Source organism: Neofelis nebulosa, chromosome 3 (assembly GCF_028018385.1).
Source record: "Neofelis nebulosa isolate mNeoNeb1 chromosome 3, mNeoNeb1.pri, whole genome shotgun sequence".
Taxonomy (NCBI): Eukaryota; Metazoa; Chordata; class Mammalia; order Carnivora; family Felidae; genus Neofelis; species Neofelis nebulosa.
In genome coordinates this window covers 185,099,565-185,123,302 of record NC_080784.1, presented here as the reverse complement: position 1 = coordinate 185,123,302, position 23,738 = coordinate 185,099,565, and the positions used below count along the sequence as shown (strand labels likewise).

Genomic DNA, 23,738 nt, shown 5'->3' with positions numbered 1-23,738 from the left:
ATTTATTTATTTATTTAATTTATTTAACGTTATTTATCGTTATTTATTTATTTATTTAATTCTGTATGAGGAAGTATCGTTATTTGTTTATTTAGTTAGTTAATGGAAAATAAGAACTTGGAAAATTCTCTTACATGGACGTGCTATTATGTTTTTCTGTAGCTTAATACGCCTCTCGTCTAGTAAAAAAAAAATCTTTTCCTCTCAGTAACACAAGGGGTAATCCAAATTTAATAGCTATATCCAAAAGAAAATGAAAGTCACACTACACCATGCCTTAAATGAGAAATAAACTATTTCTGAACAGTACGCATTTACACATTTATCTTAATTGTGTAGCTACAATCCACAATCAGTGAGCAGAAAATCAGAGAACACAATGCTGGTAGGAATTTAACATAAATGTACTTGTGGAGGTTTAAATTGCAGAGTTTCTATAATAAAATGCAAAGTCTACCCTTTCATTTTTGCAGATAGTTAATTAGTATCCTCCCTCCAGTCTGAAAATGCTCTTGGTATAAACAAGATCATATTGTGAACCAAGTGTAAATACCTTTGCACAAAAACAATGCACTTGCTTTAATGAGCTTTGTTTTCTCTATTTGGGCACAAACGATAACTTTTAAAAAATGTAAGTTATATTTTTGTGGCGACTTAGGATTTTCAAGGCATATTTCTCTCGACAATCTCATCTGGGCCTCACAACTTTTGGTGAAATAAATCTGGCGATACTATGATACCCATTTTACAGATGAAGAAACTGAGGCCCAGAGCAGCAAAGTGAGTTACTCAGGACTGGGGAGTCTATAAGCGGCAGAACTACGTCAAAACCCAGATTTCCTGGTCTCCTACTCGGTGTCCTTTTTCTCATTCCCATTCCCAATTGAACTGTCCACTCCTTCGCCAAAGGAATTTTAATCTTAATCAAAGCATCTAATTTGCTTTAGACATGCCCAGGAATTGTGTTCTTCGAGGACAGGGGCCTTTTGGTGGACAAATATATCTATTTATCTTCAGCATTTGCCAATAAATGCTTTAAACTATTGAAAATTGTAATGTCTTGTTTCGAGAGATGTTTTATTTAACTCCTAGATAATAACACTTTTATGAAGACTCTAACTCAGTGGTATTAAGTGACTTGTCACACAGTCTCTGACTATTAGAGCCACGAGTTTGATTTCAAAACCAATTCCTAGGCAGTTTGATTTCAAAATCATGCTTTAGTCACTGTATTGCATGATAACGAAGGAATAAAATAAGCTGAATGAACTCAGTAATTACGGTATACGCATGCACTCCACAGGGCAAAATGAAATAATTTGACCTCAAAGCATTTTTTTTTAAGAATAGAAGTAATTATTTCCTAAGCACTTACTTATTGCTTAATATGTTACATATATTATTTCTAATTTCCACACCACTACTATAGAAGATGTATTATTATTATTATGATTCACATTTTATAGATGGAATAAGCATTAAGGATGGGAATAACATGCAAACATGCATAATGGCATAACATGCAAAAGGGTAACTTGTAAGTTGTTGAAATGACGTCTATTTGCTCTGAAAGCCCACATGTTTATGTTTTTTCATATGACTCAATTTATTATGAAAAGAAAAAAATAGTTACAGAATTTTTAAAAACAATGCCATTAAACTAGAAATTAGTGGTATGATCAGTCAACGTATTTACTATAGCGCTGGATGTTTTGGAGGAGGAGAAGAATAGGAATTCTTTTTTTTTTCTTTTTTAATTTTTTTAGGTTTTTTTAGTGTTTATTTATTTATTTATTCATTTATTTATTTATTATTTTTTATTATATGAAATTTATTGTCAAATTAGTTTCCATACAACACCCAGTGCTCATCCCAAAAGATGCCCCCTTCAATGCCCATCACCTACCCTCCCCTCCCTCCCACCCCCCATCGACCCTCAGTTTGTTCTCAGTTTTTAAGAGTCTGTTATGTTTTGGCTCTCTCTCCCACTCTAACCCTTTTTTAATTCTTTTAAGCTTATTCATTTTTGAGAGAGAGAGAGACAGAGTATGAGCAGGGGAGGGGCAGAGAGAGAGAGGGAGACGCAGAATCCATAAAAACCATTTTGAGGAAGTTGTTTGAAATCTTATTGATCTTATAGATCGATTTTTGTAGAATTGGCATCTTTATGATACTGTCAGCACAGAGCCCGACATGGGGCTCGAACTCACAAGCCACGAGATCATGACCTGAGCCAAAGTCGGCCGCTCAACCGACTGCGCCACCCAGGCGCCCCACAGATAAGGAATTCTACTTTCTATTCTCACCACCCAGAACTCTACCATGGATAAATCACTTCAGCTTGCTTCTTTTATTTTTCTCACCTACAAAGCAGGCATTGATTCCTGGCTTAATTAACTACTGATCATTATAGATTAACTGGGTACATTTTCAAACTGGTCATGAACAGATTAAAAAAAAAATGTATTCCCCATATCAGAAATATCAAATTATATGAATATTAGTAAGAGAAATGACTTGTGGCATAAGGAATTTAAGAAACCATGTGGCAGTTTTAAAACATGACCCCAATTTTTTGCCTTGCCCAGACTGCTGACTGGTGATCTATATTTTTGTTTTCTTGAGTTTGAGGGGGCTCATGAATGCTTTGACCAATGAATTAGGGTAAGCATAATGCTATGTGACTGATGAGGTGGGATCATAAAAGACCATGAACTTCCATCTGGTTCTTCTAGAACATTCCCTCTCTGGAAGGTGCCTCTTGGGTGCTCCCTTTTGGATCCTGGTCACCACGCCATGGGAAGCCCAAGCCATAGGGAGATGGTTTTCGTGCACTCTAGGTGACAAGACAGTCTGAGCTCAGCTAAGCCTTCTAATAACCCCAGTTCCGGGACCAGATATCAACAATTAAGGCACCATGGAGATGGATCCTTTAGTCACAGTTATTAGAACTCTCAGCTTTTTGAGTCTTCTGTCCCCATTCAAGTCTCCCCAATGGAGACCCCAGATCCCTTGGAATATAACTCATCCCCACTGTGCTGTTTGAATGACCCACCCACAGAATCGGTGAGCATATTGTTATTTTCGGTGAGAAATTGTTATTTTCTTCCATTACAGTTGGAGAGGGTTTTGAATGCAGAAGTAGCAAAGGGGGCACGATTTGATATCAGAAGCATCATGCTGCCGTAAGAAAAACCGAAGACACGTGGCTTCGAGATTCATGGTAGCGGAACCTGGAAGGTCTTGAGTTTGGTAGTGGATGGCTGACAGGCCTCAAGAAGGCCATTGGTGAGGGCTTAATGAAGACCGAGCAAAATGTTATTGGAACCTGGGGGCAAGGAGACCCTTGTTACATAGCAACTTAAAAACCTCAAATATTGTCACCTATAGGAATGTAAAAAGTAGATAATCTTGTCATTGAACTGCTGGATTTGCTGAGTATAGTCCCAGAAGAATGTCAAATGGGTTAGCCGGTTTCCTTTATCTGAGTGTTATAAGATAGGATATAGAGAACTGATCTAAAAAAGAAAAAAAAAATAATAAAAATGAATTATTCAATTTTCAAACAGTATCTAGAAAAACTACCAAAGATCTAAAAATTCCAGAGTATCTACCAGATATTCTGTAAGAAATAGGGGCTGCTGTAAACGTAATTGATATCTCCCATAAGTTTCGCACAAACACCACCACCTTTAGAAAACAGTGTGTGTAGATATTGTGTAAGTTGTGTTTGTATTGGAGAGAGATATGTATACCTCTACAGTGTATATACATCTAAAAAAAAAAAAAAGTCTACTAGGATCACCATAAAAGCTATCACAGACTGGTGGCTTAAACAATAGGAATTTATTATTTTTTTTTGCAGTTCTGGAAGCTAGAAGTTCAAGATCAAAGTGTCAGCTAAGCTGGTTTCTTCTCTTTTTCTCTCCTAGGCTTGCAGATAGCTCTTTCCTTGCTGTGTCTTCATATGGTGCCTGGTCTTTCCTCTGTGTGTGTGTCCTAATCTGCTCTTCTTCTTACAAGAATACTAGTCATATTGGGTTAGGGTGTACCCTAGGGACCTTATTTAACCTTAATTACCTCTTTAAAAATCTTATGTCCAAAAACAGTTACATTCTGAGTACTTGGGGTTAAGACTCCAATGTATGAATTTTGAGGGGAAACAATTGAGCACATAACTGAGTGTCTCTCTCTCTCTTTCTCCCTCTCCATATATTTTATATTCTATATATAATCTTATATATATATATATATATATAATCATATATAATCTATATGTATATCATATATATAATCCTTTAACACAATAATCATATAATCATATATAATGTATATTCATATATATAATAACGATTATATATTCATATATATAATATGATTGTATATAATATTATATAATCTCCAACCGGGATAGGACTAAGCAATTTAACAGGCTGACATTAGCTCCACAGACATGTTTTCCAAAATCTCTTCTTGCATTCTCTGAGACACTTGGTTTTCATTCTCAAAGAGTGATTTGAAGTCTTTGCTGAGAGTATCATTCCTAAAAGAACAGTATCTATTTAATGATACTTCTTCAAAGTTCTACCCTTGAAGAAAGAAATGGGGAGTGGAAGGGAAATCTAGCATTCTTTCTATCTGTCATAGCTGGATATTGGACACCAAGATGCCATCTTCCCAAGCAGGTTTTGTAAAAGTTTTGCTGCGTTTTGATCCCAGGGGCACGAGATCTAGTCAACAGAGATCGTAGTTTATATATCTCAACATCGTGAAATGCATTAAGTTCAGGGTATCTTTGGCGAAAAGAATCCAGAATCTTCATGGAAAATGTTTGTCTTGTTTTCTATTTAATTCTGAGAGAAGAAGCAGAGAAAATTCACAGAAAAAAACCTGAAAAAGTTTAAAAAATATTCCTTAGAAGTGTTTATTTTTCTACTTTATGCCTAATCAAAGAGAAAGGAAAATTTGGTGTTTTCTCTACAGGAGGAAAATGCCTATATGCTGTAAATATGAACTGTTTAGATGATAATGCAGTGTGCCAGCTATCAAAGCTCTTTTTATATTAGCTGAGCATGTTGCAGAATCTCTTGAAGAAGTAGAATTATCTTGTGGAGCAAACCAAGACTTTGTCAATCTGAAGAATATGTCATACTCTTGCATGGAACACATTAAGGACAATGAACCACATCAGTGGCAAAGGTTAAAATAATCAAATCCGTGTCCAAGTCCAAGGGCAAATCCAAGCCCACAAGGGCAAACATTCTCTCTGGATCTCTGGACGTTTTCTCTCAGGCTATGGGCGGGGTCTCCACGGCCCGCTGGAAATGAATTCTATTTTGTCTATTAATATTGAGGGACAAGCAAGCTTAGAGGGTTCTTGGCGACATTGGCATATCTGGTTCTCTTGTTGAGAACCACGGGCAGGTTATCTTGGCGTTTCACTTGCAGTAGTTTCGGAATCTGCTCGTAGGTTCTAGTCTTCTTTCTTCTACTTCCAAAGGCAGAAACATAAGCAAAGTAATAGACCTAGCTCATGTCAGTTTGCTCTCTCACCTGTCTCTGTGAGCACTTTGCACATGAGGTGGCCTGCATGGTTTGTAAAGCTGGCTTAGTTTTTCTCTAGATGCTCTATACTTCCTTGAAGAGACCTTTTCTGCTCATCTACCGTTAACCTGAAAGTTCATCTGGCCCCTTCTTCTCTGTGTAAGCATTTTCTCTCCCCTCGCCTTATTACAATATGCAGTTACTTTTTTTTTCCCCCCCAGTCTGTGATTTGACCTATTTATCCAACTGCACTAGAAGCTCCATGAATGTTTAGGACCATGGCTTTTTTGTTGAGCTTTATAGTCCCAGAGAAATATTAAATGTTCAATAGATATGGGCTGAAGAATGAAGGATTATGAGAAAACAGTTGCCATGTAGGTTTCTTTTGTGGTTGTATTATTCTCATGAACCACATTTAGTCCTTACCAAAGATTCTTGGAATGCAGAAGTCATCATATTCACCTCTCGATGTCAGGGGGAGCTTACTAGATAAATCTCAAGTTCTCTAATCAAAAACAACTTTGCCTTCTCTTCTGTTAACATGATTTTACTTTTGTAGTTTTCTTAGACACTAGCAAGTTAATTTAGGTAGATTTTCTAAGGTCTGTCTTATTACAGTTAAGGGGGAACCTTTAGGGGGCTGTTTGATTATAAATAAAGCATAAAGTAAATGAGATGCATATTTCTTGACTATATTGAAGAAAGTATATGGATTTGGGGCTTACACAGTACTTTTTCTAAAAACAAATGTTGTAAAACAAAACAAAACTTTGAGCTAATGTAGACAACTGCATTAAAGAACTCCAAAAGGGGGCGCCTGGGTGGCGCAGTCGGTTAAGTGTCCGACTTCAGCCAGGTCACGATCTCGCGGTCCGTGAGTTCGAGCCCCGCGTCGGGCTCTGGGCTGATGGCTCGGAGCCTGGAGCCTGTTTCCGATTCTGTGTCTCCCTCTCTCTCTGCCCCTCCCCCGTTCATGCTCTGTCTCTCTCTGTCCCAAAAATAAATTAAAAACGTTGAAAAAAAATTAAAAAAAAAAAAAAAAAAAAAAAAAAAAGAACTCCAAAAGGAACTTTTAAGAAGGAGCAGGGTTTAAGCTTGGTAAATTAGATGTCTCAGCTTATCTGAATCATAAATTTAGGTTATTGGCTTCATTTTCATGAATTTATTTGTTGGGTTTGTTCTGAATTGCATGCATAAATTGTGATTACAGAATTCTAAAACTTGGCTTCCTCTAATCATAGAAACTATTGATTATGGTAACACAAAGAGGTTTACAGTCGAATTCACAATTAATTCAAGAAGAAATTGTTCATTTGCATTGCGAACATAAGCAAGAAAGTTTTGGTGATACTGAGTCTATTCCACATCATTCACAAATATCAGTTTAATGTGACTCACAGACCAATCACTGGAAAGTAAAATAATAAAGCTATTGGAAGAAGACATATCTTCCTAATCCTGGGATTAGTGAAAATTACTAAAAACAAAAGAGCATTAATATTGAAAGTTTAAAGATGAGAAAGTGGTCTTCTGTTTATCAAAATATATCATTAAGGAAGGTAAAAGACAAGTTTCAGACTGGGAGGAAATATTTTAAAAATATTTATCTGACAAAGGACTGATGTCTGGAATACATAAAGATATTCTACTAATTAAATAAGAAAAATACAGAGAATTCAACATGAAACGTGGCAAAGATCTTGAAGAGGTACTTATAATCATATGTAAAAGTGTTCAATATTATTGCCCATCAGGGAAATGGAAGTGAAAACCATGATTGGGAACCACTGCACAACCAACAGGATGGTAAAATTAAGAAGACTGTCAATTACAAATGTTGTCAAGAATGCAGAGAAATGGAAATTCGCATATAATGTTGATTGGATGGTTAATTATTTTAACTTTTGGAAAACGTTTTGGTGGTATGCACTAAAACTAGAGACAATACCAGTCCCATGATTCATCACTTCTATTCCTAGGTATGCACAAGAGAAATGAGTACACGTGTCCGTGAAAGACATGTACAGGAATCTTCATGGCAACTCAATTATTACAGAGTAAATAGACACATTTCATTATATTCATATTAAGAAGACTCCACAATACTAAAAAGTAACAAACTTGGTAAGTGCAACCGTATGGATAAACCCCAGAAAGAGAATTTGAATGAAAGAAAACAGACATAAAAAGGTTCATAATGTACAATTCTGTTTCTATGGGGTTCAAGATCAGGGAATTCTAATCGAAGTCACAATATCGCCTTCCTTGCTGGGAGAGGCAGGTATTAAACGGAAGGAGACTCAACAGAATCTTTTGGAGCAATGGCAATGTTTTAACATTGATCTGGGGGTGATTACATGAGTGTATCCAAATATAAACAATGTATTACGCTGTATGCCTAAGCTTAGTGAATTTTACCATATGTAAATTGTAATTCAATACAATGTGTTAACTATACATTTTTATTACCTATATTCTTGATGATCTGGCATCTGAGCCCTCACTGACTTGGAGAGGCTGCCTCAATTCTTGGGGATGGCAAATGAATGCCCCAGCATTACCTTCATATGCAGACCAACCCAGAGTCTATATTCTGAACGACCTCTTCCAGATGGCTTTTGCGCTTCAGGAGGCAATATTTCTCTGCCCTCATTATCCCAAGGCCAGGCAGCAGACAACTAGAGATAGCTGCTGTGCACCAGAAAAGCTATACCCAGAAATGATTCAAACGAACTGATTCCACGCCTGCTTCCCTGCTGTGCGAAAACTTTCCCGTGGGACCGCAATAAGGGCTTCCACAGATACTTTCCCTTCATTCCTTCTGTCTCCTGTGTTTCTTCTTGTGGCCCTTTGTGGCATGGCCTGCTTCCTTCTCTGGGGCACTGTGACTAACAAGCTGTGTTTTCAATGGTAAGCTTCTCTTGATATGTTGGCCTCACCGTGCCTGAAAATAATAAAACCCACATGTTAAAACGCGACAAAGCAAGTAGACTTTTAACGCCGAGATGCTTTTATGGACCATTCTTTTGAACAGCTGCAAGTAAGACACAGTTAATTCCATAGTTTGGATCGGGTAGGAAGACTTAAATGAATAATCGATCAATTCGTTAGTCATGAATAAGAACTCTTAGACTCAGAACATGCGACTACCAGGAGAGTAGGAGAGTAATAGTGGATGGTGAGATCAAATGACACAAAAATGAGCAGAAAAAAATTTAAAATGCCTCTGTAAATGTATTATTTACTTATTTTACAATTTTTATTTATTTTGAGGCGGGGGGGGCAGGGTCAGAGAGAGGGAGACAGAATCTTAAACAGGCTCTGTGCTGTCAACGCAGAGTCTGATGTGGGGCTAGAACCCATGAACCATGAGATCATAACGCGAGTAGAAATCAACAGTCAGACCTAGGTGCCTACTCCTTATTTATTTTTTAAGTAGGCTCCATATTGGGTGTGGAGCCCAACATGGGGCTTGAACTCACAACCCTGAGATCAATAACTGAGCTGAGATCAAGAGCTGGATGCTTGACCAACTGAGCCCCCTGGGTGCCTCTCAGTGTATCATTTATAATGCTGTATATTTGACACAACATCTCCAGGTAATCATAGATATAGAATCACACCGCATCATTAGAACTATTTATATACTGCAACCAACAGAAGAGGCAATTCAAGTAGAAGGAAAGAAAGAAAGAGAAAGAAAGAAAGATGAAGGAAAGAAGGAAGTTGAAGGAAGGAAGGAAGAGAAAGGCAAGGCAAGGCAGAAAAGGAAAGAACAGAGGAAGGAAGGAAATTTTCTTGCTGACACAACGGAGCCAACATCAGGGATTCAAAGTCCTGAAATAACATGGGCAGCATTGCTGGATACTAGAATGTCAATTAAATCATTTACCAAGAGAAGAAGAAAGAGGCTTGAGAGGGTGGGAGTAAGCGTTGAAGAACTCATTTGAAATAACATAATGTACATTACAAAGTTGTGCTTGGGCTATCTCTTTCTCTTTTTTTCTATCTCATCAGATGTTATTACTTCTTTTTTTTTTTTTTTTTTTTTTTTAATTTTTTTTCAACATTTTTAATTTATTTTTGGGACAGAGAGAGACAGAGCATGAACGGGGGAGGGGCAGAGAGAGAGGGAGACACAGAATCAGAAACAGGCTCCAGGCTCCGAGCCATCGGCCCAGAGCCTGACGCGGGGCTCGAACTCACGGACCGCGAGATCGTGACCTGGCTGAAGTCGGACGCTTAACCGACTGCGCCACCCAGGCGCCCCAGATGTTATTACTTCTTATTGAAGAATCTGGAATGTGAATCAGAAAATCTCACAATAGTCTTTTAAAGGTATTTAATGATTCATGATTAATGATTATATTAGTATATATAGTATAGTATAGTATATATAGTATATAGTATAGTATAGTATAGTATACTATTAGTATATGTAGTATTATCATAGTAAATACATATATCAACAAACTCCCTTTGGACCATAGATAAAATTGTGGTCTTATTTGTTTTTGACGAGCTATCTTAAAACGCTTGAGGGTTCTGTAAGTTTCCCATACATATTTCTCCAGGCATGTGTCCGTCTGTATTTTTTCCATGATTACTGGGGTTTATCCACTTAAAGATCAGGAGACACTTCAGCTGACAGTTGGATATAGATGCGGATTGACTATCAATTCCGCAAAAGACCACCGGCAAACCTTGTTCTTCAAACAAAGCTAGGCCGATTAAACCTACTATGAGATAGAGCATGACTTTGGTAGTCTTGGTAGCGTCTCGGGAAGGAGAGGCCAGGCGTAGACTTTGGTAGGAGTTTGGTAGGAGTACTTCAAGGCAGGTCTTTCAAAGCACATATCTTACTGGGATTGGGTCAAGTTCTTGATATAGTATGTTCGCTTTGGTGGGCACAGCGAAGCAAGCATCTTGCAGGGAGTTTTGATAAATAAACAGATGTTTGATAAGTGAGCTGTTTGGCTAAACGAACAACCCATTGTTCCCACAGCAGGGCTGCTTGTTTAGATGAGCAAACTATTCATTCAAATGTTTTGGCTTTTAGAAAAGTCCTGGCACCAATGGTAATGTTATTTATTGGTTTACAGTCTTATCTTCCTGGCCAGGAATCTCCTGGAACAAAGAGGAATGCCATGTTGACACAAGTGGCTTCAGATCTCCATCCCAACAGTTAAAGCTGTGTGGATGAAGGTGGTCTCAGCTCTCAAAATTGAGTGTAGGGGACGAACAATACCATTTTGTTTTAAGGAGCCTGAAAATATTGGGATGGTATGTGGTTTTAAGAGGGAACGACCAGAAAGGAAATCCATTTTGAAGATGTTTCGGGTATATGTGAAGATTTAAAACTAATCTAGAACTTCTTCCATTATGAGATGTGGTTTTCATCCAAGTGTATATATTGTAACTGACTGTGCTTTATTTTGTGAAGTCCAGGACCTCCATTGTCTCAGGATATTAGGAATGAAATCCTTTCATATCCCCATTTATTTTTTATTTTTAACTTTTCTTTTTCAGAGAACAAGGGAGTGAGTGAGTCGGGAGGAGCAGAGAGAGGGAGACAGAGGATCTCAAGCAGGCTCTACACCCAGCACAGAGCCCTACTCAGGACTTGATCTCACGACTGTGAGATCATGACCTATGCCCAAATCAAGATCTGACCGCTTAACTGAGCCACCCAGGTGCCCCTCCACAATTTCAATGTATGACCCTGTGGGGAGTCATTTTTTGTCACTTGTATTCTGGCTTCTTAGGTCAATCATTTACATGGCTCTGTTTTTTTTTGTTTGTTTGCTTGCTGTTTATTTGCTCTGGCTCTATCCTCACTCCACATGTATAATAGTTGATAAGCATAGCCCATCCTGCCTTTAAAACAATAGGCTTTATGATCCTAGGATGTCATCATGGGCTGACAGGGCCCTCAATAGTCGTTCCTCCTTCCAGCATTCATAGCAGTTCAGTGACCATTGGCCTTCATTCCTGTGTTAACTACTAGACATAAGAGAAAATTCTGGAGACTGGACAGAAGAGAATAAGTGGTCTCTACCTTCCATAACAACGTGTTCATAACATATGCCCCTCGGTATAAAAGAATCGAGCTGAGTTGTGTGTCAGGAATAAAGGGTAAACAGTTTTCGAGTCACCGAAGGGTGACTGTTGCAGATAGGGACAGACGCCTTCCATTCATGAAGGTTTAAAACGTTTAAAGGTGATAGGTGGGTAAACCTGGAGGATGCATGAAAGGAAATACTGGGCCAATCTTGGCCATCCCTAGATTCTCTGGGTTGTCTTGGCGATTTCCCACCCTGATACATGATACTTGCAGTAAAGGAAATTTTCAACTTTTAATGTCTGTGGGCTCTTCTCCTGGGCTCCCAGGGAAGCTATACTCTTATCAAGATCGGAATGACTTCACCAAACTTCAAAGCATGGGCTCTATTTCTTCACCGAGCACCCACTATACATCTGCCTTGTTAGCAAATAACCTAAAGGAAACATTTCAAATAAAGAGAATATTCTGAAGCCTGCAACCTTACAGATGCAAAAAGCAGAAGATAAAGTTTGTAATTGTATGAAATGTCCTTGGCCAGATGATTCCGAATGCTTGATGTAACAAAAAAACGTGGATAATCCTGTATTAAGCATTCCTTCTCTGGAGCACTCTTTGTAAAGATTGTATTTGGGGAGCTGTCCCCACTTAAATAAAACTCTCCCTCTATCTTTCTTTCTTTTTTTCTTTCTCTTTATTTCTCTCTGTCTCTCTCTTAGAAATTTTAAAATGTTTGCTCGCTTTGTGTTGACACTTAGGTGACATCACTTATATTGCTGGCTAGGACCTAACTTTTCTTGGGCTGGGCTGGTTAGAGACTCACTACAGGAAGTTAGGAATTATTCAAGCGAATGTTTTGAATGATGTGTTTTGAATGAGATGTGACCAGAGGAATAATCATGATATTTTCCAGCTAGACAGTGAACCCCTCGTCTAGGAAGTCTGCTCACAGAAGAAAGTGTGCAGAAAGAGTTACAACTTGTATTGACAGCTCTCTCTAGATTGATGACAACAAGTATTCCATGCCTTGGAGAAGAAACTGGAATTTCAAGCTGTACTTTGGAAGACATCTTCTTCAGCTGGGTCCAAGTTTCATTCCACTCTGATCTGCTCCCTCACTCAAAGGTATTATGGCTAGTTTCAACTTTGATCTTTCCTGCTTGAAATAGAACATGCTACTTTTCTTATGTCCTTTACAGGAATATTCCACAATATATCTGACTTCTATCATGGTTTTATGTTGCCTCTCCCCATCTTATACAATATTAATTTCCCTCAAGCCTGCAGAGTTGATGCATTCATACAATTTTTAGTATGTGCTAACTATATAACAGTTCTGTGACAGTTACTAGGGAAACAAAAAGGAAGATATCATGCCTGTCCTCAAATAGCCTATTTGATAAATCTACATTTTACTTCTCACGTCCTGCATATCTTGTCATAGGCTATACACATTCCGCAAATATATCTGGTCTTTAGAACTAGATGGGCGTTTATTGTTTAAGAATGAGGACTTGAAAGTTATTGAACCTGAGTTTAGATCAGTTCCCCCAAGTGAGTTTAGGGACTACTCAAAGTTCGGCATCCGTCTCAAACATTTTTACAAATGTAAGTGAAGTAAAGCATATGAAGTTTTTAGCATAGAGGAGGTGCTCCACCAATGTGAAGTTTTATTAGTCATTATTATCAAGTTCAAGGATTTGTAAACTTATGTAAATATTCTTTCCTTTATATACATTTTTAAAAAATGTTTGTTTACTTTTGAGAGAGAGAGAACTTGTGTGTGAGCCAGGGAGGGGCACAGAGTGAGGGAGAGAGATCATCCGAAGCAGGCTCTGCAAAGTCAGCGCAAAGCCCAACTCGGGGCTTGAACTCACGAACCATGAGATCATGACCTGGGCTGAAGTCAGATGCTCAACTGACTGAATTACCCAGGCACCCCTACTCCTGCAAATATTCTTAGCTTTGCAGCCATATAGTCTCATGGCAACTATTCAACTTTGACGTTGTGGAACAAAAGCAGCCATAAACAATATGTTAACAAATGGAACAAAAGCAGCCATAACCAATATGTTAACAAATGGATGTGGCTGTGGTCCAATAAAACTTTATATACAAGTATACAAATGCAGGTGGCAAACTGGATTTGGGGCATGAGCCAAGGTTTTCTGATCTAGTCCAACATTGCAAATTTATAGAAAAGAAAATTAAAACTCTGGCAGAAAAAAGAAGTATTCTGCATGCCATGCACATGTGTTTCTTGTTAAAAGCATTACATTTCCTCCATCTTCCCTGTCAGTTGGGATGCTGAAGGTAAGTTCATATAAATCAAGCTGGAGTTCCTGCCAGTTCCCTTGATATGATTCCTAATTCTTCATTTTACCGTAAAAACTGGGTCTAAAGTCGGAGGTAATAACAATAACACCATTATTTGCCTCTCAGATGAAATGGAATTTAATTTCAAAACTTAAAAGACTAAGACAACTAGATTGTGCCAACCAGAAAGGAATGAAATTCAGTTTTCATTGACCACTGTCTTCAATGTAGAAGAGTGCATGATCTTCCACGTTTTTCTTTTCAGGTTAAATATTGCTTTGATTCATTTTATATTCTTTTTCAAATAGTCCAGGTTTTCTTCTCTTGATGTAAACGTAGTTTTGTATCTTTTCTGCTTTGGCTGCAAACAATTGTGTTATAACTAATAAAAGGGTCCTTATGGGAATTCTAAAAAATAAACAGGTAGTGAATAACTTCACGTTTAGTGGGAAGGTCTCCGCGCTATTTGTCGTTTTCATATCCAACCTCGTACCCAAGACTGAATGGTCACAGCTGTATTGGCTATAGCATTTTGCTGTTGCTGAAAACTCCTAAAGTATACAAGTAGTTTGCAGTCAAAATTTAAAAACTGACATACTTTGATATTTCTAGTTTTTTTTTTTTTTAAAAGAGAATCATTCTAGCATGGCAATTTGTTTCTCAATTACTTGGATATAAAAGGAATGGTCTCAATATTGACATGCTTTGTCTAGATAATTTTTTTCCTGAGGATATAAAGCGATCTCAAGTTCTATTCAGTGAAAAAGCAAAATATAGAACAATGTGTATATAATGCTTGCTTTTGTAAAAGAGAGAGAGAGACAGAGATAGAGACAGAGACAGAGAGAGAGTTCAGAAGGACTAAGACATTTTTATGAGTGGTTGCTTCTGAGAAGACAAGCAAAGGAACAGGATATGAGAAAACCTTTCATTTGATTATTCTTTTGTGGTTTTTAAATTTCATGTTGGATGTGTAGCTGATGTATTCAAAAATTATTTAAAAATCATACATACAATCCTATGCTTCGTGCAATCCTACTGATCACAGTCTTTGGGGGTTGGTCCCAGACGTTTGAAATTGAGACTACCCCAATGATTTTGATGACCAGTCATGTTTAGAAACACTCATCTGTTCCATTCACTGGATTCTTGTTTTCTTGTGTCAAGGTGTACATGTGAGAATATAACTTTTTCCTTCTAACTGGAGAAACACATGAAGGATATCTTAAAGTATTTCATTTTGACTGTGGTTCCCAGCCCCTCTGGGAATCCAGTAAATATTTGTTGATGGCATAGTGCAGAAGAATATTTCCCATCCTCGACTGCATTGTATGGACTCCAATATGGAGTAATTTGTAGAAATACATCAAATAATATTATAAGAATTAAAAATGACCAAATACAAAGGACCAAACATCAAAAAATTCCAATAATAAGGAACTTTTACCAAAGTCTATGGGTATGGCCAGTCTATAAAGGGCGAGTGGTGAAGTTCAAAGCTAAGATTATAGAATTTAGGGATGAGTCAGACTCCATATTCTACATGAATGAGTAGAAGCAGCACTTAAAAAAAATAAGTGTGCAGATAACAGATTCCAAAGATGCTTTTTATTCCAGAGATCATATAAAGCCCTATTCTCATACAGCAAAGTACTGTCTTCTTATTTAGGGTGATATATGTGGCATCCCCATAGTTCTCAACTTTCTCTTCTACTGTGGATCCTACATTAGTGTTTGTAGAGACAGTTGATGGGATCATTAAGGCCGTGTGGTTAACGGGGTGCCTGGGTGGCTCAGCTGGTTAAGCGTCTGACTCTTGGTTTCAGCTCAGGCCATGATTTCACAATTCGTGAGCTTGAGCCCCGCGTCAGAGCTATGTGCTGGCAGTGTGGCCCCTGCTTGGGATTCTTTCTCTCTCTTGGTCTCTCTCTCTCTCAAAATAAATAAATTAATTAATTTAAAAAGAGACTGTGTGGTTGTATATATCATAATATATACAGAGAAAAGTAATATATATATAAGTAATATATATATACTTATATATAAGTAATATATATTACTTATATGTATAAGTAATATATATTACTTTTCTCTTATATATATCTTTTCTCTGTATATATTATTATATATATATATATAATCTCATATATATAAAAGATTAGTATCATGAGGAAAACGGATTTGTTGCAGAAAGATAAGTTTAATTTAACATTACAAAAGCAATTATTAGAAAGGAATTAGGTGAAAGGACAAAAATCTTATTCAATCAATAAGTAAATATATTTGGTAAAATTAAACATTTATTTATGTTTAAAAATTTTAGACAACTAAAGAAAGGAAATTGTTTAAAGTGAGGAAAGATGTATTCAAAAAACCTGAAACATACATAATAAATAATGCTAATGTTGTGAAATTTTCCCTTTGAGGATAAATATTTAACATTGACCTAGAGATCCTGGCCATTAGAGTGAGGGAGGAAAACAAATAGAAAGTAAAATAATAAAAACAATGGAGAAACAAATTTCTCATTATTTTCAAGTTACATATTGTTAATATAGAAAATACAAAAGAATCGATAGCTTCTCATAGAGCTTAGCAGTAGCCACAGGTACAAAATCAATTAGGTGCATCTTTTTGCCATTTTTGCAATAGGTACAACAATGTATTGAATTTCAATACAACAGCAAAATGTTAGGTAGAAATAAAAGTGAAAACCATTTTCTTAACAGTTGCAACAAAAATAGTGACTATCTAAGAATAAGTCCAATAATATGCAAAACCTCTACAGAGAACATAACAGAACTTTATTAAAGATCTATAGAATCACTAAATAAGTAACACACCACATTCATGCATTTGAAGACTCAATCGCTTAATTAAATTCTACTCAGGTTAACTGATAGGTATAATGTAATCCCAGCAAAATCAGTGTCGTCAATATTTTTGGGGGAAGGACCTTATTAGATGATAGTAAAATTTATATGAAAATAAGAAAGGCTAATTTTTTGGACCATTGTTCCAGAAGAACAAGAAGGTGAAAGAACTTTCTCCACTAAATACGAAGACTTATTTTTGCAAGATTTTTTAAAATGTATGATATTAGTCAAGGGATTGATAGGTCAATGCAATATAACTGACATCTAGAATCACACCCATGCATGTATATTAACACGTAATAAAAGGTGATGGATATTTGAACGCTAAGGTTCCTAGCAGCATTGTTCCCAGTGACCAAAAGGTAGAAACAACCCAAATGCTCAGTGGCAGAAGAATGGATAAAAAAAACCAAAAAACAAAACTGTAGTATAAAAATACAACGACATGTTATTCAGCCTTAACGAGGAAGAAAATTTTTTTTTTATTTAAAAATTTTTTTTTTTCAACATTTTTTATTTATTTTGGGACAGAGAGAGACAGAGCATGAACGGGGGAGGGGCAGAGAGAGAGGGAGACACAGAATTGGAAACAGGCTCCAGGCTCCGAGCCATCAGCCCAGAGCCTGACGCGGGGCTCGAACTCACGGACCGCGAGATCGTGACCTGGCTGAAGTCGGACGCTTAACCGACTGCGCCACCCAGGTGCCCCACGAGGAAGAAAATTTTGATACATTCTACAGCGTGAACGCTAAGCGAAAGAAGCCAGACACAAAAGGACAAGCATTATATGGTTCTGCTCCAATGGAATACTTAGAGGAATCAAATCCATATGGACAGGAAGCAGAATGGTGATTGCCAAGGGCCGGTGGGAGGAAAATATGGGAAGTTAGGGTCCACTGGTACTTTTTCAGGTTGGGAAGATGTAGAAGTTCTGGAGATGGGCAGTGGTGATGGTTGCACAACAATGTAAATGCACTTAATGCCCCTGAACCGAACCCTGAAGAATGATTAAAATGGTAAATTTTATGTTATATGTATTTTACCCCCGTAAAAAGATAATTATAGCACTATAAAAAATTATGCTGCGAAAATTGGGTATCTGCACATCCCACGCATAAAACTCAGGGCCAAGGAGATTAAAGACCCATATATGAAAAACAAAACAATGAAGTATCAGGAATGTAATATAAGACTTTCACGGAGGAGAAATACAACCAGACATTAAATTAAATTACAGTGACTTGAAACCCAGAAAAAATGATGGCCAAGTGGGAAAAAAAAGGATGTTCATTTTCCTAACTTACATGAGCTAAATATTTAAGATCTACATACTGTGATGTATAAAATTTTACCTTAATAACATTTGAATTAATGATTGGGCAGTAGAGGAAAAGATGGAGTTTTTGAGTGGAGTTTCTTGAATCAGTAAGCTGCAATTTATAAAGGCACAAATATTGAGGATGACATCGGTGATGGTAACGGAAGGCTGAATTGGGATGGAGGCAAAGATAACTGTCAATGTGAAAATGAAGAAAAAAAGCAATCAGAGTCAGGGATGGATGATCCAAGAGTATCTCAAGTGTCTTCAGGGAAGTGATGAGATAAGGGGTGGAGACAGAGATGATGAGCATCTTAACATCTTAAAAGTAATGAGAGGAATGTCAGGAGGTAAGGAAATGACATTTTTTTTTTAACGTTTATTTATTTTTGAGACAGAGAGAGACGGAGCATGAACGGGGGAGGGTCAGAGAGAGAGGGAGACACAGAATCTGAAACAGGCTCCAGGCTCTAGGCTCCGAGCTGTCAGCACAGAGCCTGATGCGGGGCTCGAACCCACGAACCGTGAGATCATGACCTGAGCTGAAGTCGGACGCTTAACCGACTGAGCCACCCAGGCACCCCAAACATTTTTTTTAAAGGAAGGACAGTGATTGTTACAACCTGAAAATCTAAGAGCTAAGATTTTTTTTATGGGAAAAAGATGATAAATGGCTTGGAAATGAAACGGGAAATGACTTTGAGATATTTGGGGGGTGAGAAAAATCATTCTCCACTTGAGAAGGTCTCAAGGCAAGCGATATCTTCATGGGATGGCCCACATTCAGTCCAGTAAAAAAAGAAAAAAGAAAAAAATAAAGAAAGTTAATAGAAACTTCAAAGAAGTTAAGATTGAGGTTTTTAATTTCAGTTTTTTAAACGACGGTTGGTAGCTATCCGAGGGGACAGTGGAAGGGTATGGGAGGTGGGGGAGATCAGGTCCATTAGTGGAACGCATGGTCAAGTGTGGAGATTGGGGTAAGGGTGAAGATAAGAAACAGAAGGAGTGAGTGTCTGAGCTTCCTGCAATCATAGAAGTAAACAGAGTTGGTAGCTTTAATGTCAGGGTGATAACTTCTCTTTTTGCAGCTGAGAGAAGTAACAGCCTCTGCCTGGGAGTCCTTCTATGAGTGCTCTGTTCTTTCCAAAATGAGACAAAACCAAAGTGCCTGAGACATAATGACTAATAAAAGTGCTCAATATTCTATCTCATAAAGATGTTTTAGGATCCTAAGAATTTTATCAGAATTTTTGATATGTTACACCAGCTGAGAGACATAAAGTATGCTGTTGGTTCTGGGAAATAAATAGCATTAACTTACATTTTAAATCATTTTTATTAAGTTATTTAGAGCTCAGAGTTGGGGTTGGGTATAAGGCAGAGAAGTAAATTCGGCAAGTGGCAGTGTTGGTCATACCGTTAAGCAGAGAAGGGTTAAGTATGTTTTATCTGTTTTTATGAATAATATATCAAGGCATCTGTCCTTTGAGAAAAAGGATTGTAATTTAGGACATAGAAAAACTGAGAACAAACTGAGGGTTGATGGGGGGTGGGAGGGAGCGGAGGGTGGGTGATGGGTATTGAGGAAGGCGCCTTTTGGGATGAGCACTGGGTGTTGTATGGAAACCAATTTGACAATAAACTTCATATATTGAAAAAAAAAAGGAGATAGAGGAAATAAGTGAAATTTGTAAATTTGATGATTTTTACTATTTTATAACTCTCTTCTTAATGATATTCCTGAAGGACAACCCTGTGTTCAGCAGAATACAAGACCATATGAGTAGGTACTGATATTTTGATGAAAGTACAACAGAAGTACATTTTGCTTTCCTTAATCACAGATGAAAGTTGGTAAAGTAAAAATGACCCAGTGACCATGCTGGTTACTGAAGAATATAGAAGATGGCCCACAATCTTTCTCCCTTTACTGTTTGGCTATTTTGCTTGATACGCCTATATATGCCTATTGAATCTGGTTGGGGAAACAAGCATTTTGGCCAGTCTGTTGTCCTTACATCATACAATGGCCTCTTGAAAGTAAAGGATGTCACTGACATTTCATGGAAGGGTTCTATGAACTGCTTTCTGTGTTGTTACTAGCAATTGTCACAATCTTCTAAGGAGGTATTACTATCCCTAACCTTATGGTCAAAAAAATTGAGGCTCAGAAAATGTAAAATGGATTGCTCAACAAGGTACAACTCATAATGTTGGGGTTGGAACTCGCACACAAAAAAAGGGAAATATTTTGTCCCTATGTTTTTGAAGCCCAATAATAATTTCGAGTACATAAGATCTAGGTTCGCAGGGCAGAGACACTAGTAAACAAAATCTGTAAGTAGGAAGTGTCCCCAATGTTTTATCTAGGCTGCATGGATTCTTAATTCCTTTACGCAGTTGATAGATCGATACGCAAATAATTTGTTTCGTGAACTGTCCAAGGGAGACTGCAAATGCTCTACATGCTTTATAAGATTGCTATGAGGATCAAGGTATACATAAGTTATATTAATATGGGATAGGGCCACACAGATGTGGGTACCCTTGGTCGCAGTGCCTTTCCTTTCTGGCTTTTTCAGAGAAGAGTTGAGCAAGCAAGGCATTGCATAATCTTGTATGAATTTGGTATTTTTATGAAAAGTCAAAGATACTGACTTGAGATTTCATCGAGTTCCGGATGCATCTATATGTGAGAAATGTCTAGAAGAGAAATCTACACCTTGTTAGTTATCAGCTGCCCGTCTCAGAGCTTTAGGTCAGCAGGCACCACGGCCAAACTCGCTTGCTACTCCCAGAGGCATTCCAGCCCCAGGAGTGAGGCAGAGTTATGAAGACTAATTGTTTTTGGATATTTAATTGGATATGTCTCAAGAAAAGTCTACAAAGAGTTATTCTGAATTTCAAGTAGCAAGAACAAGACTAGCAAATATCTATTAAGTTCTTAATATGTGACAATATGCTAAGGGATTTTTATGCACTTCTCTATCACCCAAAACAACTCTATGTGGTAGGCACTATAATCATTACCTTTTTGCAGAAAGAGAGGTGAGCGCCAAGGACTAAGTGCTTACATCCCCCCAAGTCCATACGTTGAAATCCTAACCCCCAGTTTGATGATATTATTAGGAAGTTGGGCCTTTGGGAGGTGATTAGGTCGTGAGGGCAGACATCTCATGAATGGGATTAGTGTCTTCATATAAGAGACCCCAGAGCATTCCCCTCCTCCTTCTGTCATGTGAGGACTCCAAAAATTGGGTGGTCATCAGACATTTAATTAATTAATTAATTTATTTCTTTTTCTTTTTTTTTCTTTTTTTAATGTTTATTTATTTTTGAGACAATGCGAGAGACAGAGTGCAAGCAGCGGAGGGGCAGACAGAGGGAGACACAGAATCCGAAGCGGGCTCCAGGCTCTGAGCTGTCAGCCCAGAGACCGATGCGGGGCTTGAACTCACGAACTGTGAGACCATGAAAGCCGAAGTCGGAGGTTCAACCGACTGAGCCACCCAGGCGCGCCATTGGACATTTAATTTAATTAGGCAAACCCATACTGAGGGTTTACTATGTGGCAGGTGTTCTCCTATCAAAGAGAGTTTACCTATTAGGCATCCAAAAAGTAATTACACTAGGAAGAATTATAATTTGAGAGTACTAATGCCTAATGTCTTTCACAGAGAAGTCCCAGCTCTGGGCTGCTAAGGCCTTTTAATTAGTTGAAACAGGCCTACCCAGATTATCTAGAATATCTTTCTTACTTAAGGTCAATTGATTACGACTTTAATCACATCTACAAAATACCTTCATGGCGACACTTTAGAAGAGTGTTTGATCAAATAACTGAGGACTGTAGCCAAGCCAAATTGAAGCATGAAACTGACCATCAAAGCACCTAACTTGGAGCAGAAGAGAAGGAGTAAGGCATCAAGACAAGTTTGTGGAGTTGGTTCCTAAGATGATTTTTAAAGGGTAAGCAGGAAATAGTGACTCAGAGCAGAGTACAGGAAGGCACATGCTTTTGAGAGGACCGGACTGTAAAGTCCAGGAAATAAGCAATGACCTGTGCTTTTTTCCTTTACTCCGTTCCACTTTCCTTCACTCTGCTTAACTGATACCAGATAGAGAGCGGGAAACAAGATGGATTATCTTTGAGAAAAAATTAGTGGGGTTAAAAAAAGCCGCCATTCATCCAAAAGGCTTCAAGGAATAGACAGCGTGGAGCAGGGCTTGAAGAAAAGAATTTGAAAGTGCAGAGAAGTTCACGTGGCATTTCAGAGATGGCACCCAGTGACGACTCTGGGGTGTGGCTCCATGTTTACCGCTGGTGTGAAATTGGCTGCCCCTTCACTCCCAGCCCCTCTAGCTTCCTGCTTGTGTGACTGTACTTCTGGTTACTATCACTAGCAACTGTGACTGTGTTAACTGTTTCTGTCACTGTTCTCGTTAAAACGATGCCTGCCCTGTTTTAGGTCCTTACGTAGAGTTTACAAAGACTAGGTGCTTACATAGACCTTCACAATGAATGTGTGTATGTGTGTGTGTGTGTGTGTGTGTGTGTGTGTGTGTTTTGAGAGAGAGAGAGAGAGAGAGAGAGAAAGAGAGAGAGAGAGAGAGAGTGAGTGAGAGAATGTCAAGAAGGCTCCATGTACAGTACAAAAGAACCCAATGTGGGGCTGGATCCCATGACCTTGGGCTCATGATCTGAGCCAAAATCAAGAGTTAGATGCTCAATTGGACTGAGCCACCCAGGTAGAGTGTGGGGTTTTTGTAAAGGTATTACCTTCATTTTCCAAGTGTGAAATGTGAGGCTCAGCATGGTTAAAGGATGTGTCTAAGATTGTGTGTGTGTGTGTGTGTGTGTGTGTGTGTGTGTGTGTATTTTACTGTGTCATCAGAAATCATAAAAATTTCACATTTCTCTTGCCATTAGAACCTCCACCAGTAAGCCTGAGTTCATTAAAATAAGTCATCTAGTTGAGTGAACTTTGTCTGGTTTAACTATTTCTGTCTTAGGCATCAACCAGCACACCTGGCTTAGAGCTTCCTGGTCTACCTATCAAATAATAAGAGTTGTGGTTTTAGGCCTATGACTTAACGTTTCTGCATTTCACTTCTTCTGTTACAGGGGAGTAGTAATTCCATCTTTGTCTATCAAACTGGCCAATGAGATGAGATGGGGTCACACGACAATTGCTATACGACCACCACTATTGATGCTGATTTTCCATGACTGACAGCAACCGAATAAAATTCTCTGGTCTTGATATGAGCCAGGTACTGTGTAAGGTACTTTATACCACACACTGGCCATTGAGGTAAATTGATTATCCCCATTTTGTATGTAATGAAACCAAAGCAGAGAGAAATTGATTATTTAAGAGCACACATGTTTTAAGTCTTAAGTCGGGATTCCGATGATCTCAGTCTGACTTCCTGCCTCTTCCTCAACCCATGGAAGCCTCCCCCGGAAGAAATAATTTTCCCTGAAAGTGAGTATCATCTACTAATAAACCAATGATACTTTCCCTACGCTTTTGCATCCTGTTTTTAAGGAAAAAAAATCAGCTGTGTGTCTTCTGAAGAAAGACATAGCCATTGTGCACAGTTTGGATGCCTGCATTTT

General features: G+C 38.0%; 1 long non-coding RNA gene across 1 annotated transcript; it reads left to right on the top strand.

Moving 5' to 3' along the window:
• Positions 1-2,980: 2,980 nt before the first annotated feature.
• Positions 2,981-23,384, top strand: LOC131507718 (uncharacterized). The gene is made up of 3 exons (XR_009259646.1): positions 2,981-3,066; positions 12,597-12,730; positions 23,241-23,384. It is a non-coding gene; the product is annotated as an uncharacterized LOC131507718 (long non-coding RNA).
• Positions 23,385-23,738: the final 354 nt, after the last annotated feature.